Here is a 16,907-nt window from a genome sequence, read left to right on the forward strand (position 1 = left end):
AGACAAATCTGTCCAAGTGTTTGGAATCTCTTTCCAGAAAATATTTAAGGATTTCGAAATTCTTAAAGAAATCCTTTTCATTTTGAAAATGTATCTTTACCATATCGTACAACTTTATCCAAAAACAGCATATTTTATGGTTAGGAAATCAGAGGATCAAGTATTTTTTATCCAACACATTTTAAATCATGACAAAAAGAAATGATATGTGGTACTCGAAGACCTCCTTCACAATCGTCTTGCATAACAGTACGTATTACATAAAATTCCATAAAAAATTAAGGAATCATTTTTGTAGTGTACCGATGATTTCTTTAAAAAAAATATTTACGGATTGCAGGTTATAAGTTATTCCTAACAGTTTGAATATACTTGAATGGTTCCAACTAAAATCCATTCTGGAATGATTTCCTCATCTTGGTATCTTGTTTATTGGCTGTGTGTAGCCTTTTACACCGTACATGTGTACGCATAGGAACTAGACACAGTGCATGTGTTCTCATAGGTACATCGCAAGACAAAGTGAGACATCGCGAGGGGACGCGGCTGACAAACGTGTTTGAATGTCAGGGAGGCCGCGACAGATTTTTGAACTGTCAACAAAGGAGAAGGTACGCTAAGACTCGAATATGACCGCAAAATTAATTCTCCAGTAAAGAACAACATATTTTGCCATATAACAGCTGAATACATTTTTTAATAATTACATCCCGCAAATATCCCGCATGTGCCAATTATGTTCACTATGACGTCATCAACATGCAGTTTCCCGCCATTTTTCACAAAAATCCTTGAAAAAAAACCCATACCTTTGAGTGGTTTTCTCTAAAAATGAATGTGGCCGCCTTCATGGAGCAGAAACAGATTTTCACACGTTGTGTATCGTGTATTTACGCATATCCATGCAAAATATAAAGTTGCTCCAAGATGGCGGCCAAATCCATTTCAAGCCTTTTCTAACCTAAAGATGATGAATTTCTTGCAAAATTTGGCGAGAAGAGGAAAATCATCAATTTGATGACGTCATAGGTAGAGCACATCGTGTACATGGTTATAAAAAGTTGTGTTTTGATGAATGGCAAGTATGAAAGTATTGATTGATGGGAAATTGATGTGGATCAGTGTTAATGTTTTTCGGCCTGAAAAATTAAGGCCAAATACTAGTCCTATCATATCTACTCCTTTGCCACAGTAGTCACGGTACAGATGGTGAACGTAACAAGATGTAGTTTGCTTAAAACAAATAAGGAGAGCAACTATACAGAAAAAAACAACGTAGAAACGCTTGGCCTTATTAAACTATTGGTATCTGTAGTGACGCTTGTATTACAAGTATCCATTTCGGTTGGATGTTGAACATTCAGCAATGAGCAACACCACTGTGAACTATCCGTATTCAACAGCAGAATCAAAATGATTCTTATTTGCACTTGAATGGAAATTTGGTGTAGTAACAGTAAGAATAAAACAAAAGAAGAAAAAGAAGTGTGAAGGTCCGACAGAAAATAGGTAAAATAAAACTTGTCTGAAACATACTACTCAGGTAGGAACTTTTTTGTAGTACCGTCAACAGTGTAGTAACAAAATCAGTAAAGTCGAAGTATGTTTTAAATGAAGGAAACACAGCACTACACTAAAAATAGATTTCTGGAAAACCGTAAAGCAAAAGATTTCATATATAGAAGATATACCAAATTCAAATTCAAACCGTCACTTTATGCAAAAGATAAATCTTTAAAATGTTAATTTCAAATCACACCAGAAATATTATTTGCGATAATTCTGTTCAAACTTAATTTTGTACAATGTTTTACATAAATAACCCAGTATTTAAAATTCCAAACAAATTATTTTTCATTCTTCATGGCATTAAAAATATTCTTTATCTATTCATCATTTAAAATGATAAAAAAATACCAAATTGTTGAAATACAAAAATCGACAGGTCTTTAACAACGGTATATACTTCTTTTATACGACCTATTCTAGAATATACTAGTATCGCGTGGACAAATTGTACCCAGTCACAACGTAACCCCTTGAAGTCAATGCAACTTCCATCCGGAACTCGGCGGGAAATAAACTTTACCCGATGAGATGAGGATGTCAAACTTCAAGCATTTGGTTTGCTTTGGTGTATTAAATTTACAGACGTCCTACAATGTATTAACAGTCATTTTCCTTTGATGACGGCATCCCGTATTAATCAATATTAGATAAAATGTGAATGCTTGTTTTAAAATAGTTTCATAATTTGTATTCAACTTGTGGAATATATCACCAATGATAGAAGACATCAACATATATGTTCTAGTTTTAGAAAATTGATTGATTATACTGTACTGATATTCATGTAATTACCGGAGGAGAGCTAATACCATTTTATTAAGATTTAAAAAAAATATTCTGAAACGAAATCAGTTCACTTCGGCAATATAAATGACCTTCAAAAATACACAGAATTTATATGCGATGAGATCGCGGCTGGCACCTAATCAATAAAATATCATGTAACACATGTTCCTGAAAGCCAAACCCAAGGAGACAATTTATGTTCTTGATTATAAACTTGTTTTACATATTTTGATTGTGTGGTCCCTTTAGTTGATGATTCATTTAAAAGATATGAAAATATCTGACATGTTCCTTAAGTTTGTTTTCTGTACGGATATCATTAACATATATCGTGAACAGAACTGCAAATGATGTAAAATGAGTCATTTCGATTGCACAATATCGCCAGTTCAACCTTAAGTAGCATATAGGAAACTGAAATCTAAAAGCTAGCATCAACATATCAAAACCAAACATATTTTGTTTGAAAATGTGTGAATCTGCGTAGTGGACTCTCACAAAAGTTTGCAAACTATTTTTTTTTTCATATCCCGATGAAATTAGAAAATAGTCACATCAATGCTTATAATTTATTTTTTAATCTATTTGATAAAATGAAACGTGTTTAAATGGACTATTCTAGTGATTTTTCAAGGGCTTCTTTTTCCGATTCAATACACCAACGTCAACGTCTCTATTCTGACGTCTCTATACAAATACTGCATCACGTGTGTGTTCTGTAACTCAACTAAGTTAAAAAAAATATCGAAAAGTGGCAACAATTTATTCTTTTGAATAATAATGCATTTCCATTACTAAGTATCAGTGTGTCAGATGTTTGATGCTTGAATTTGTTCCGACTAGCTATCTGGGATGTACAGAAACACATTCGATGTGAAATTTTCTGAATATTGATTGACTATGCACTTATACACTTAAGTTGTATAACGTAATAAGTAAATGCTTACACTCATCAACCTTTAGGTAACGTTACAAGACACAGACAATTGTACAGTACTTAATGTTTGAATAAATTTGAGGTCTACATCGTGACAATATTATAATAGGCCGAGATCTAGGGGGGTCCACGTGCAGCCCCCCCCCCCCCCCCACAACTTAACGAACCAATGTTTTTCTGAAGCCTTATGGCCCACTGATAACGAAATCGAGAGGCAACATTGTATAAACTGGGATGAACTTCCGGTTGTGACGTCATCAAGATGGCCGCCATCTCGAATTTCACTAACAATTGAAAAATAGTCATAACATTTACATTTTTCAACCGAAGTAGACAAACGAGGCATTCAAATGACCACAATAGATAAAAAAATACATATCACGACCATATAATCCAATAAATGTAGTTATTTCTACACAGAAAATGAAAAAAGCGGATTTTTAGCTCAAAAATGGTAATTTTTAAGCAAAATTTCATTTTGGCTTGACGCAGCAAAAATGTTTGCCAACAGCAAACAAATATTTCTAATAAGTTATTTGACCTCTTATCAATAAGTAAAAACAACACAACAAAAAAACAATGTTTAAATAGGGCTCCGGTTATGACGTCATCAAGATGGCCGCCATCTCGAATTTCACTAACAATTGAAAAATAGTAACATTTTTCAACGCAATGAGGTATCAAGATGATTATAATAGAACAACAAATACATATAATGCTCCTATATAAATAGTGATGTGTACGCAGGAAATGAAAAAATAAGATTTTAAGCTCAAAATAGTTTTTTCCTATTTGGCTGACGCAGCTATAATTCTTTCCCAACAAGAAATTAGTAATCAACAACAACTTACAGAATATATAAATAGAAATAAATCAAAAGAGAATTATTGTTACACCATCATTTGGTTTACAAAACATCACCGGGTGCGTATACAGGGTATATGATTGCTGTTTTTTCCAAATCTCTGACACTACAGTTTCCATATGTCTTAGAATTTCCTGAAGATAATATTGGCAATTGACGATTCATATCTTAACACATTTGAATTTTAAGTTGGCTTGATATCTAAGTGGGACTTGACAATTTCCTAACATAATCCATTTTCATGTTCGAAAGTTTGTAGACTAGTAGCGTCTCTAAATGAATTTTTACAGCATAACGCCACCTAATGGGGTATCGAATTAAAACTGAAGAAAGCATTTGTTTCCGTTAATACCACGACACTTTCCGAAATTTGTTTCTTTTAGAAATAGTGCATCCACTGTTAACTTTATTTTTCTGTGTATAACGTAAGGAAATGTCAGATGGTTACTGCAGTATTACATATTTCTTTCAATAGTTCTTAATGGTAAGCATTATCGTTGTGCGTGCTTTCTCGCCTGAGTGTCGATGAGCTAATAAGCTGATGTGACATTACATTACCGGTTTACCATCGTGGTTCTAACTTGTCAACTGTCCATAACCAGGGGTAACATCAAGAACATCGGGTTCGCGGATGTGGGAGCTCATCCTGTTTTCAACCTAGTGATTCACATATCGTATATGATGTTCCAGACTTCTGCGGTAGGATGGAAAAGACACCAGAGCCACATCCTGCGAAGGGTTGTGTTACTTCTCCTTATTTCGTATGAAGCACAATTCCTCATTCTTGTGAACCCTCAGTGACCATAGATGGTACAGGTGAATTCTTTAAGGTCACAAATGAGGTCTACAGTGAAGTTCCTCTCTTTGCCAAGTCTTGAGAGCACTGCAGAAATTTTTTCTGGAGAGTCTTCAATAGTGTATCCACGCATACACCAGATGCGACATAACCAGTACCTTCAAGGGACTACTAGGGAAAGTCTGACCAATGAAAAACATTTAACATTTATGACCTCATTAAAGACCTCGAGGATATCACCTGTGCCATCTATAGTCGCACGAGTGTCCACAAGGTTGATGAATGGTGATTGAATCATTCCACCATTCGAAGAATCTGGATCTGGTGTAATTTCCCGAGAAGTCTGCAAACAGCATATACGATATGTTAGAATCTGAAGGAGATCCCACATCTCTAAACATGTTGTTCCTGATATAAACTCTGGCCATGGATGGGTCATGAAAGATGACAGGCTAGAACACCACTGGTAATGAAGTGTCACATCAGCTCATCAACATCGAAGACGACGCTCTGGCTTTCGACGACTTGGATACTGATATCTCGATTACTCTGATTCGGACTGCATGTACCAGTGAACAGACATACCGAGTCACGTCAGAGGATAGTGCAGTGAGGCGGGAAAGCACGCACAATGATTATGGTTATAATTGAGAACCAGTGAAAGAAATATGTGACATTGTTGTAACCATCTGACATTTTGCTTATACTATGATTAGGAAAAAAACGGAACTGTGACTTGTCCTACCTCGATATTCTGTCAACTTTACATTCATATTTCCTACTTATAAATCGCCAATAGTCAAACTTATTTAAGAAACTGTAGTGTCAGCGGTTTGGAGTTAGAAAAATAGCATATACCCAGTATACGCACCCGTTGTGTTTTGTAAACTTAATGATGGCATAACAATAATTCTTTTTTGTGTCTCTATATATATTTTATTGTTTTACTGGGTGATTAGAAGTCAAATAACTGTTTACGAATAATAGTTTGCTGTAGATAAACATTTTTGCTGCGTCAAGCCAAATATGAAAAATTCGCTAAAAAATATCATTTTTGAGCTTAAAATCTGATTTTTTCATTTCCTACCTAGAAATGACTACATATATTGAATTATGTGGTCCCGATATGATTTTGTTGTTCTATCATGATCATTTTGATACCTCATTTGTCTACTTCGGTTGAAAAATGTTAATGTTATGACTATTTTTCAATTGTTAGTGAAATTCGAGATGGCGGCCATCTTGATGATGTCATAACCGGAGCTTATACAATGTAAACATTGTTTTTTTTGGTTGGTGATGTTTTTACTTATTGATAAGAGGTCAAATAACTTATTAGAAATATTTGTTTGCTGTTGGCAAACATTTTTGCTGCGTCAAGCCAAATATGAAAATTTTGCTTAAAAATTAGCATTTTTGAGCTAAAATCCGATTTTTTTTCATTTCCTGCGTAGAAATGACTACATATATTGAATTATGTGGTCCCGATATGAATTTGTTGTTCTATTATGATCATTTTGATACCTCATTTGTCTACTTCGTTTGAAAAATATTAATGTTATGACTATTTTTCAATTGTTAGTGAAATTCGAGATGGCGGCCATCTTGATGACGTCATAACCAGAAGTTCATCCCAGTTTTTACAATGTTACCTCTCGATTTCGTTATCAGTGGGTCATAAGGCTTCAGAAAAAACATTGGACACCCCCCCCCAAAAAAAAAAAAAAAAAAAAAAAAAAATCACGGCCTATAACATATCCTGTATAAATGATAGTCAGATTAGGTGAATGATACCAGGCATGTTTCCTCCTTTTGACATGTTAACGTATCTAATTTAAATTTCACATCCCGTTTTCCGTTTTCTTAGTTTATGACAAAGTCCAATCTTAAAAAGATTGTCTAAAGATCGCAGTTTTTATAGAAAGTGTTATTCAGATCTGACATCTGTTCGCCTGTAGTTATATGACCGATATTGTCTGTAAAACGGATAATGTTTCATCTAATAACGAAATCAATCGATATACAAAAGATAGATAACAATATTATTCGTATGTATTTTGCTTCTTTGCATGTAGTTAGTTTATGGTTTGGATTATCCGCCCATAATCCTATTAAAAACGTTTCTTACACGACACATATCTAAGTTTTTAAGGAAAATTCGTATGATTTGTTACTAGTTGGGCGACACCTGAAGGAGTGTCGCGGATGAAATGAAGAGAAGAGAAAGGGAAAATTACTCTTGTTGTTACTCTTAAACGGGACCAATTCCATTAGGTTATGGACAAGAGGCCGATGGGCCTTAACGGTCATCTGACTCTTGGCACAATACAACACCTTAAGGAATAAAGTAGTGGCACACAGTTAAGGCAATACAAAAAACTCTATTATTAGAAGTCCATGTCCTGATATATTTAATTATTAGATCACGAATGAAGGTCCCTTGATCCTCACCATGCTGCAAATCCAATATCAAGTCAGGTAGTCGTTCGTCCAAACATGTTACAGGCTCAATATCAGGTCTCTAGGCCTTTAGGATATTCACACGAATTCGTTTAAATATTTTAGCCTATTTGGCCCCTGTGAGTGAAGGTCAAGGTCATTCATTTGAACAAACTTGGTCGCCATTCATTCTTGAATGCCACTAATCCAATACCAGGTCTCTAGGCCACTAAGTTATTCACAAGAAGTCGTTTAAAATATTTAAGCCTATTTGACCCCAGTGACTTTGAATGAAGGTCAAGGTCATTTATTTGAACAAACTTAGCAGCCCTTCATCCCAGCATGCCGCACACCCAATATCAGGTCCCTAGGCCTGTTAGTTATTCACAAGAGGCCGTTTAAATTTTTTTTGCCTATTTGACCTGAATGAAGTTCAATGTCATTTATTCGAACACACTTGGTAGCCCTTTATCCAAGCATGCCGCATGCCCAATATGAGTATCTTGTGCCTTTTGGTTTTTGAGAAGAAGTCGTTTAATGATTTTAGCCTATTTGACCCCTGCGACCTTGAATGAAAGTCAAGGTCTTTTATTTAAACAGATTTGGTAGCTATTCATTCTAGCATATCACAGACCCAATATCAGGTCTCTAGGCCACTTACTTATTCACAAGAAGTCGTTTAAAAATTTTAGCCTATTTGACCCCTGTGACCTTGAATGAAGGTCAAGGTGGTTTATTTGAACAAACATGGCATCCCTTCATCCCAGCATGCCGCAGACCCAATATGAGTACCCTGGACCATTTGGTTCTTGATAAGAATTCGTTTAAAGCTTGAATGAAGGTCAAGGTCATTCATTTGAACAAACTTGGTAGCCCTTCATCCCAGCATGCCATAGGCCAAATATCAGTACCCTGGGCCTTTCGTTTGAATAAAAAAGTTTTGCACGGCGGACGGCGCACGACGAAAGACGATGCATAATGACAATAGATCTTCCTGACCCTTTGTGTCAGATGGCCTAAAATTTTACCAGTGGTTGAAGTCTTTTAAGGATTTAAGTCTATTTGACCCCTGTGACCTTGAATAAAGGTCAAGGATATTTATTTAAATAACGTTGGTAGATCATTGTATAATGTATACTGGCAGTTAACCTGAAAGATACATTTTAACTGATTGTCTATAAAAACACCAAAAAAGGACGGTAATTAAAAAATTAAAAAATACTTTTAAGCTACATTTTCAATACTCCATTGGTTACTATCACTGACATAATATTCACCCCTGGACTATCTCATAGTAAAACTGGAGCCACTTCAGAAGAAAAAAAATGACCAATCAGAGGCTTGCAGAAATCATTTTTGGCTACATCCTCGATACTCCAGGAGTACGTATTATCCACCCATGGACTAATATCTCATAGTAAAATTGGGCGCAGTTCAGAAGAAAACAAGAGGCCCAAGAGGCCTTGATGGTCACCTTAGTGCTGGTTCAGAAAGAACATTGAAAAGTCGGTTCAAATCTTTAAAAAGCATTTATGAATTAAAAGAAACCCCTTTTGGAACCACTCCTCAGGCTCCTGGGGGTCAGTAATGGAAAATCTATTAATAGGATTCAATGGCTATATCATACTGATAATTCTGAAAATATTTGACTCATTTTCTATTATAAATGACCAAATAATGTTCAAAATGTGTTTTACCTATAATTATAGGAAATTTAACCCCCTCCCCAGGGGAAACGTGACTCCATCTGTGAACAGTATTTGATTCCATCATTTACGGATTTTAGAAGAAGATTGATGAAGTCTTAGCCTATTTGACCCCTTTTGTCCCAACCCTCAGGTCCCTAGGGGACCATATAATTCACAATTTTGATTGACCGTTGGCCATGAAAGGTCTCTGCAAAACATTGTATTTGGTTTATTGGTTCTGGAGAAGAAAATGAAGATGTAAATTGTTTATCGTCGCATGAAGCACACCGCACGACACAAGACGACATACAAAATGCGATTAGAATAGGTCAATGGATACTTCGTCTCAGGTGACCTCAAAACTAATACAGTCCTGCATAGCCTTCCTTTAAAGATTACAGACAAAGTGACACCCAACTTCAAACCAACACATATGTACAGTGAACCACGCTATACAATTCCTTTGGTGTACGTTAAATGATCAAATTACCTGTGTCTTCTGTTGCCTGCAGTTTCATTTATTGACTGCCAGGTGTAATATAGTCGCACCTCTACCCGCAAACACACATGATTCTATTCAATGTCGAAACAAACAATGCGGTTTGATTGACAGCTGGCGATCAGTTACTTAGGAAAGAGTGCAGGGGTAGATATTATTTCAGTGATAGTAACCGCTGGCATATGGAGAATGATCAGGCTATTGCTCTGTCATTTTTTACATAAAGGGAGACTTGAATTTGGCATTTTATAATGGTCCCTATGACATACAATTAAGCAAGGAGTTCATAATAATTGCTATAACATCATAAATACTCGATATCAGCTAATCATTAATATGTTCCTCTATAGATAAACTGATTTATATAATTATAAATAGTGACATGATTTCAAAGATATAGAAATGTCATGTACAATTTTCAAACATTTGTTTATATGACATCACAAGTTTCGTAGTCTTACCCTGCAGCTTCCTGGAATATGCATTTTCATGAATAATTATGTAAAAGTTTCTTTTAGCTACCCCCATTTTATCGAAAAATAAGTAAAAAATTGGTAATGATAGACAATATCGCCTGGCTGGACACTCAATCACTTATAAATACATGTACATACATTTTAGAGAACAAGAAATGTTAAACAGTTTTTTACAGAGACAAAAAAAATACTGATTGTACTGCAATGATCAAGTTAAAAAATCAGAATTCATTTAATATTGATTATATCGTTTCATAATGACACGGCATCAAAGATTTGAAAATATCATGTACTTATATATGTACATGTACATCACGAAAAATCATGTAAAAGTCTATGCTACCCACATTTTATCAAAAAGAAACTGTTTTTCCTCATGTTGATAAAAAAATTGTCAAAATATAGACAATATTGGTCTAACCGAATACTCAATCCATAACAAAACATACATTTCTCTGTTTTCGCGATTCTTTTAGTGATATTGATAATTTTGCTAGAAAGTATACCTTAAATAATAAACAAATAAGTCAATTACCTCCATTTATCAAATCCTAATGAAAACTGTCCATGTGAACATTTAAAGAATATAAAGTTTTTAATTAAATCACACGTACCCTTTCAAAGATGCTTCACCGCCAACAGAACATAAATGATATTCATCATTTGAACAATAATTAGTGTTTAATTGTGTATGCATGCGTCTAATTAACATAGAAGATAATATAAAATAATTTATTTTGCATTTGGGTCATGCGCAATCAGCACTTCATTCCAAAAAGAATATAATGCTAAGGAATTTTTTCGGGATGCAATTAATTTTTTTTTTTTATATTTTTAACTTGAAATAAAATTAGAAGCTCAAACTTTTCAACGGCGTTAATGATGTACAGTAAGTATCTTTTGTAAGAAAACTACTAAATCGTCTGCTGCTTCTTTTTATAGTGAAAAAATACCATTTGTCAGCGGTGGAGCATCTTTAAGTCAGTTCCCTTACAGAAACCTTAAGTGTGCAGCAATATTGCTGCAATATAGCAGCTATTTTGCGGCACATTGATCTGTGTGCAGCAAGAAGTGACTGCAGCAATTGAGGGGGTTAGTGCGGCTAGTCGCACCGTTCTGGCACTATTGCCGCACTAATACTTTGTTGCAGCTATGTTGCCGCAATATTGCGGCTTTCGTGCAAGAAACTTTACTTAAAAACCTGTGTGCAGGAATAGTGCCGCAAATTATACTATGGGCATCCTACACAGAAAACTTTAGGAAACTTGCGGCAATATAGCGGCAATATTGCTGCTATATTGCCGCAGTATAACAAAGAATTATGGGTACTCCCATAATCCTTTGCTAAAGGTTAAAATCAGTTGACCTTCAATTCAAACATTAATTTAAGAGGTTGTGGTGTATGAAGGACAGAGGTAATGGAAACATCTTCCACTGGATATATGATAAGATACAAGTGGTTGTAGTCTGATAGTATTATGGATTTGATAAGGTTTGTTGGTGAGATTTAAGCAATATCTGTTTTTATTGGTTTATAGTCATTTTATGTCACTAACACTTAAATGCACATCAGATTACATCAGACATTTAACAATATAATGCTTTTAAATCAATCAAGAAATGCCTTGGAAATGTATAATGCTAATTGGAATTTCATGTTGGGCAATTATGGTAATGGGATACATAAGGTGCCAATCTTTCTAATTATCATGACATTTATGAGACCTTTTATGAGAACTCTATTCATTGGACCACGGTGGTTGAGTGGTTAAGACGTCCCGACATATTACCACAAGCTGTCCACCTCTGGGTCACGAGTTCGAATCCGATGTGGAGCAATTGCAAGGTACTGACAGCTTGTCGGTGGTTTTTTTCTCCGGGTTCTCCGGCTTTCCTCCACCATCGAACCTGGCACGTCCTTAAATGACCCTGGCTGTTAATAGGACGTTTTTAACTAATCAAAAAAGAGAACTCTTTTCTACATCCTATTTCGAAACACATATCTTACGAGAAAATTAAATTATTTTAAATCCTTGATACTGCTGAAGGATATGAAAATCAGTTAAATTAATCATCACATTAAGGATCTATTTGTAGCTTTTATACATACGCAGAAATGTATTACCTGGAATCCTTTCATGCTTCTATTTTGGTTTATTAATCATTTACATGAATAGATAACACAGCATATTTAATTTGTATATTGAGGAAGATTACCTATATATACACTGTATATGTAGGTATTAGTATGCATAATAGTTACTTTTTCGAAGTGTTATTCATTACAGATGTAAAATATGTCAAGAGCAAGCAAATAATATATTTAAAAGTATATATCATTAACCGAAATGGCTTTCAATTTAATAATTTAACAAGAAAACATTTCTCAAATTCAAAATTTATCTGGTTTCTAAAATGCTTTAAACGGATGAAGCTGTTACAAGTTTGACATTAATTACTGTATTGTGAGTGTTATAACTAGGTCTCCTTTAACCTAGATAATGTATGATATTAAAAAAAACCAGAAAAACTGTTGTTATTTTGGAAATAAAATATCAAAATATCCATAAAGGCTCGTGGTTTATCAACTTTTATAAATTTAAGTTTAATAAATTTCAAATGATGTAGCCATGAGTGTAAGATTCTATTTATCACATAACTAGTATTAACCAAAACATAGTCAAAACTTCAGTGATTCTGACAGGAAAAAAGGGCATCCATGATTCTTAGTTTAAAGCGCACCTTGACCTCAATAAATGACCACCAGATCAGAGTCCAGGGCCACCAAGAAGATATCAACAACTTCCTTTACAAGGAAAAATCTTACAAATTTTCATTAACATAGTTTATTGAATTCTAGATATATTGAATCCTTGAGAGAATAGCCAGGGCCTAAGCTCTGGGTTAAAATTTTAATTACTTTCAATTTTGCTTTATGTAAGAGTAGCGAAATCAGGCTTGGATTCACCGTGTCAACCGAGATAATCATATAACATCACAGACGTCATTAATACCTACGAGGCCACAATAGTGAATTTTCATTGTTAACATTATTGACCTCACCCACCCAGTCTGTACAGTTACTTAAGCCTAAGCAATTATAATGTGTCATGTAAAACTGCAGTGCATATAAATGTATCTAATAATGTTGATCATATCCATTGTAAAACTACATTTTTACCATTTTTTTCTGGTTTGTTTTCTTTAGTTGTCTAATATTCAGATCACTTAAGTCGTTTCGGTACCTTCTGAAAGACATTTCGCCATGTTCATTTTATGATATCGAAAAGACTTCCGCATGTACTTTAATGACATGTAACGAATCGAAGCTAGTTACATGTGTTCCTACGCACTACTGAAACGACATGTGCATTACTTTATGGTTTAACTACTAGCAATTTAATCATATGTTCAGAGAATATATTGGGAGATACATATATTCAAACGGCATCTGCCTCAAAGGCAGTACAATTGCCAGTTTATGTGCTGTTAAGCCATGATTTAGAACGCATGCATAGTTAGATCATAAACAGACTGTAAACAGTACCTATAATTTGCAGGCCTACAAAAACAATCAAATATATCTGATAATACTAATATTCACCGATTATGATATTGATGTCTATAACAAGTAAATGAACAATTACTTACTTTTTTGAACATCAAGGCGGCTTCAACGTTTTTACTCAACCAGAAACAAATAATTATATTAATACACATTCATCATAGGGGGCGCGATAGTCTGCGCCATGATTTTGTGCATTCGAGACAGTACACATAGATCCATTTCACTGTTGCACTTTCTGGGCGCATTTTGTAATATAAATGAGATGATTAGTGCATATATTATTTACTCATTTTGTGATGTTTAATAACTTCTACCGAAAATTTAAAAAATATCACTCAATTTTAAATGGTACATTTGCCGGTCCAATCGTTCCGAATAGTTCTGAAGGAAGCCGCTCGGGACCCCAAAATACCATTATTCATGGCTGTATTGTGGCAGTTGTATATAACATTTTTAACAAGTCAGAAATACCGTTTTGTTCAGAATTACAAGGACTTTTCATATGTAGAGTTCTAGCTTCTCAGCTTTAGTAATTATTTTACAAGGATAGATTAATGCCGATTTTTGGAGTTTTACACCAACCTTTTTCTCAATTATGAATTTTCGTGGCTTAAATGATTACTCCATTCGATAGATCGCGCCGAGATTAATTTACATTCAAAATGTCAGCAAAATATATCGTTGGATTTCCTTAATTATTACTCAAATCTCGGTTATAAGCAGGTTGATAGCTAGAGTGGATTACCTACCTTAGTCCCAATTATCTCCGCTAGGCTGCGCTCATAAATACTATAATAATAAGTTGTATTTTCGGAGCGAAGCCTAGCGGAAAGTAGAAAACTACGACAGGCAATCCAGTCTAGTTGATACATGTAGCTAAAAGTTGTCGTGTTAACATTTCGTTCCGACAGTTGTTATCGTACCTTACGTCTCTTCATTTCATACCTATCTGACCTATATTTGTATGACCAATGTAAGCAAATAATGTTTTTTAATTTCTTGAAATACTCATTCTTTTTTAGTAATTCTAAGTGTTTTTCTTTTCTTTTTTTTCTTTTGAGTGGGGGGTGGGGGTGGAAATGGCTATCTATTCATTTTAATTCTTCCTCAGCTGTCAAGGGAGAAGAACTTATCTTTTTTACGTGTTAACAATAAAATTACACTTCTCATATGGACCTTCACAAAATTCCAAAAACTGAAATGTAATGAGCAAATTAGTCAAATTTAAAGATTGATAAAGGAATTTTTTCATCCAATCCTAATGATAGTTCCACCGAAATCCTAGAATATTAACAATGATAAATGAAGAAAGATGTATAACCAGAGGATACATGGATGTTTGCCTAAAACGGTTAACTTAGTGATATATATCAATGTTTTCTTAGTTGAATAAGGACACTTCATTTGATTTCATTCTGAAAAACCAAAGTCAATTTTCTTCGTTTGGTCAATTGTAGTAGTGACGTTTAAAGATAGTAATAGAAATTATAAAATATGCTTCTTGGATGGATGTTTTCGAATCATGGTAAAATTTAAGGATAAAACCTTATAACTATGTTATAACGAAAACATTAAAATTGGAAATAAATATAGTTGTTTTTTTTATCAAAATAAGGGAATAACATGTATACAAGACTTAATGAAGGATATTATTAGTATCACGAATTAAATTTAGATAAAGTTTATCTCAGTATATCTTCAAGTCCAATGAAAAGGGTTGTTTTCCTAACAATACCCTTAAATCTAAAAATTATAATGAAAAAGACACGTGACTTTTAAGATTTCTAGAAAATCGTTATTCACAATGAAACGCAAATCACTGGCCAATAAATGGTAAATGAGGAAGATGTTTATCATGACTAGGATTCATGAAAAATAAATAACGATCTTTTTGGGTCACTAACATTACTAAACTGCAGTAGATTTAATTTAGAATTTCACACAATATTTTGACGACAATTTTTTATATTTGTTGGTCCTTTATGTATAATCCTCTATGTATGCTCTGTTTTGCAGATAGGGATCTCTTGTGGGAGTGTTCTGTTGTAAAAACTGATTTGTAAAAAATATCCTTGATAGGATTACTAATGGAATTATACTCTTTGATGATAAACACAATATGTATTGAAGTAGGTGGTTACAAAATTCAATAACTGTTGTAAGGTTTATCAATTCCATTAAAATTTATTATGATGTGCAATTATATCTTGTTTATGGAAAAGGTTAAAGAACAGTTACAGCTATCATAACATTTGTCTATGTACCAATTTAACAAATCCATGTGAATTTTGTAGTTCCTTTTTTGATAAAAAATATCAAATAAATGTTTAATTTCGTAAAACGATATCATATTCTCAAAACAATACATTTCTGAAAACGTTTACTGAAAATGTGTAGCTTAAATATTTTGAATATGTTTTACAGAGTCTTGAAACCAAATAAATGGCCGAATTCAGATGTCTATTTTAGCAATATCAATTTTCTTATCAAAGTGGTACACGCACTTCCAATTCTTGTACACCAAACATATTTCCAAGAAATTAATCGTTTGTACCATAATGTCATGTCAACAGAAGATAATGAAAATGTAAGAAGAAATCACAAATCGGTAAAGATGTCTTCTAAAGATCAAACTGTTGGAAGGTATTTATTTCAGAAAAAAATCATGCAAATAATAAAGCTCTGCTCGCAATTTAGAATTAATAAGATTAATTGTGCAACAAATAAATCAATTTATTAAAGGAGCAAATAATTTTCAGTTTAAATTAAATGTCTAGTTGTGTAGGATTGGGGCCGTAATTTTCATTTCATACGTTTGGGTTGGGTTACAGTCGGTATGTGTCATTTCTACCGCAAGTAGTGGCATTTAGTGTAACGCGATTTCTCCCAGTAAGCGCGGTGAACACTTCCTACTTCGTAGCGGCTTGATCAAATCTGTAAGGAAAAAAATCAAACAATTTTTTCGTATGTATTGTTGGTAAGGTATCAAGTTATCGTTGCAATTCTACATACTTCAGAAACCTGATGATACTGAGATGATTGTCTAGCGGTCTTGGAGTTCGACGTTTTGAGTCAAGTGTGATTACGCTTAATTTGAAATTTCGGGTGGTCATTTGGGGAGAACAGTTTAAGAATAAGAAGGTGATTTTCCATTGTGATAATCAAGCACAGGTAGAAATACTGAATAAAAAGACTTCTAAGTCAAACAGGGTGATGAAATTGACTCGGCCTCTAGTATTAACATCCTTCAAGAGTAACAATGATATCGACCATACAAGCAACTC

The sequence above is a fragment of the Argopecten irradians genome, chromosome 11 (genome assembly GCF_041381155.1).
Source record: "Argopecten irradians isolate NY chromosome 11, Ai_NY, whole genome shotgun sequence".
Taxonomy (NCBI): Eukaryota; Metazoa; Mollusca; class Bivalvia; order Pectinida; family Pectinidae; genus Argopecten; species Argopecten irradians.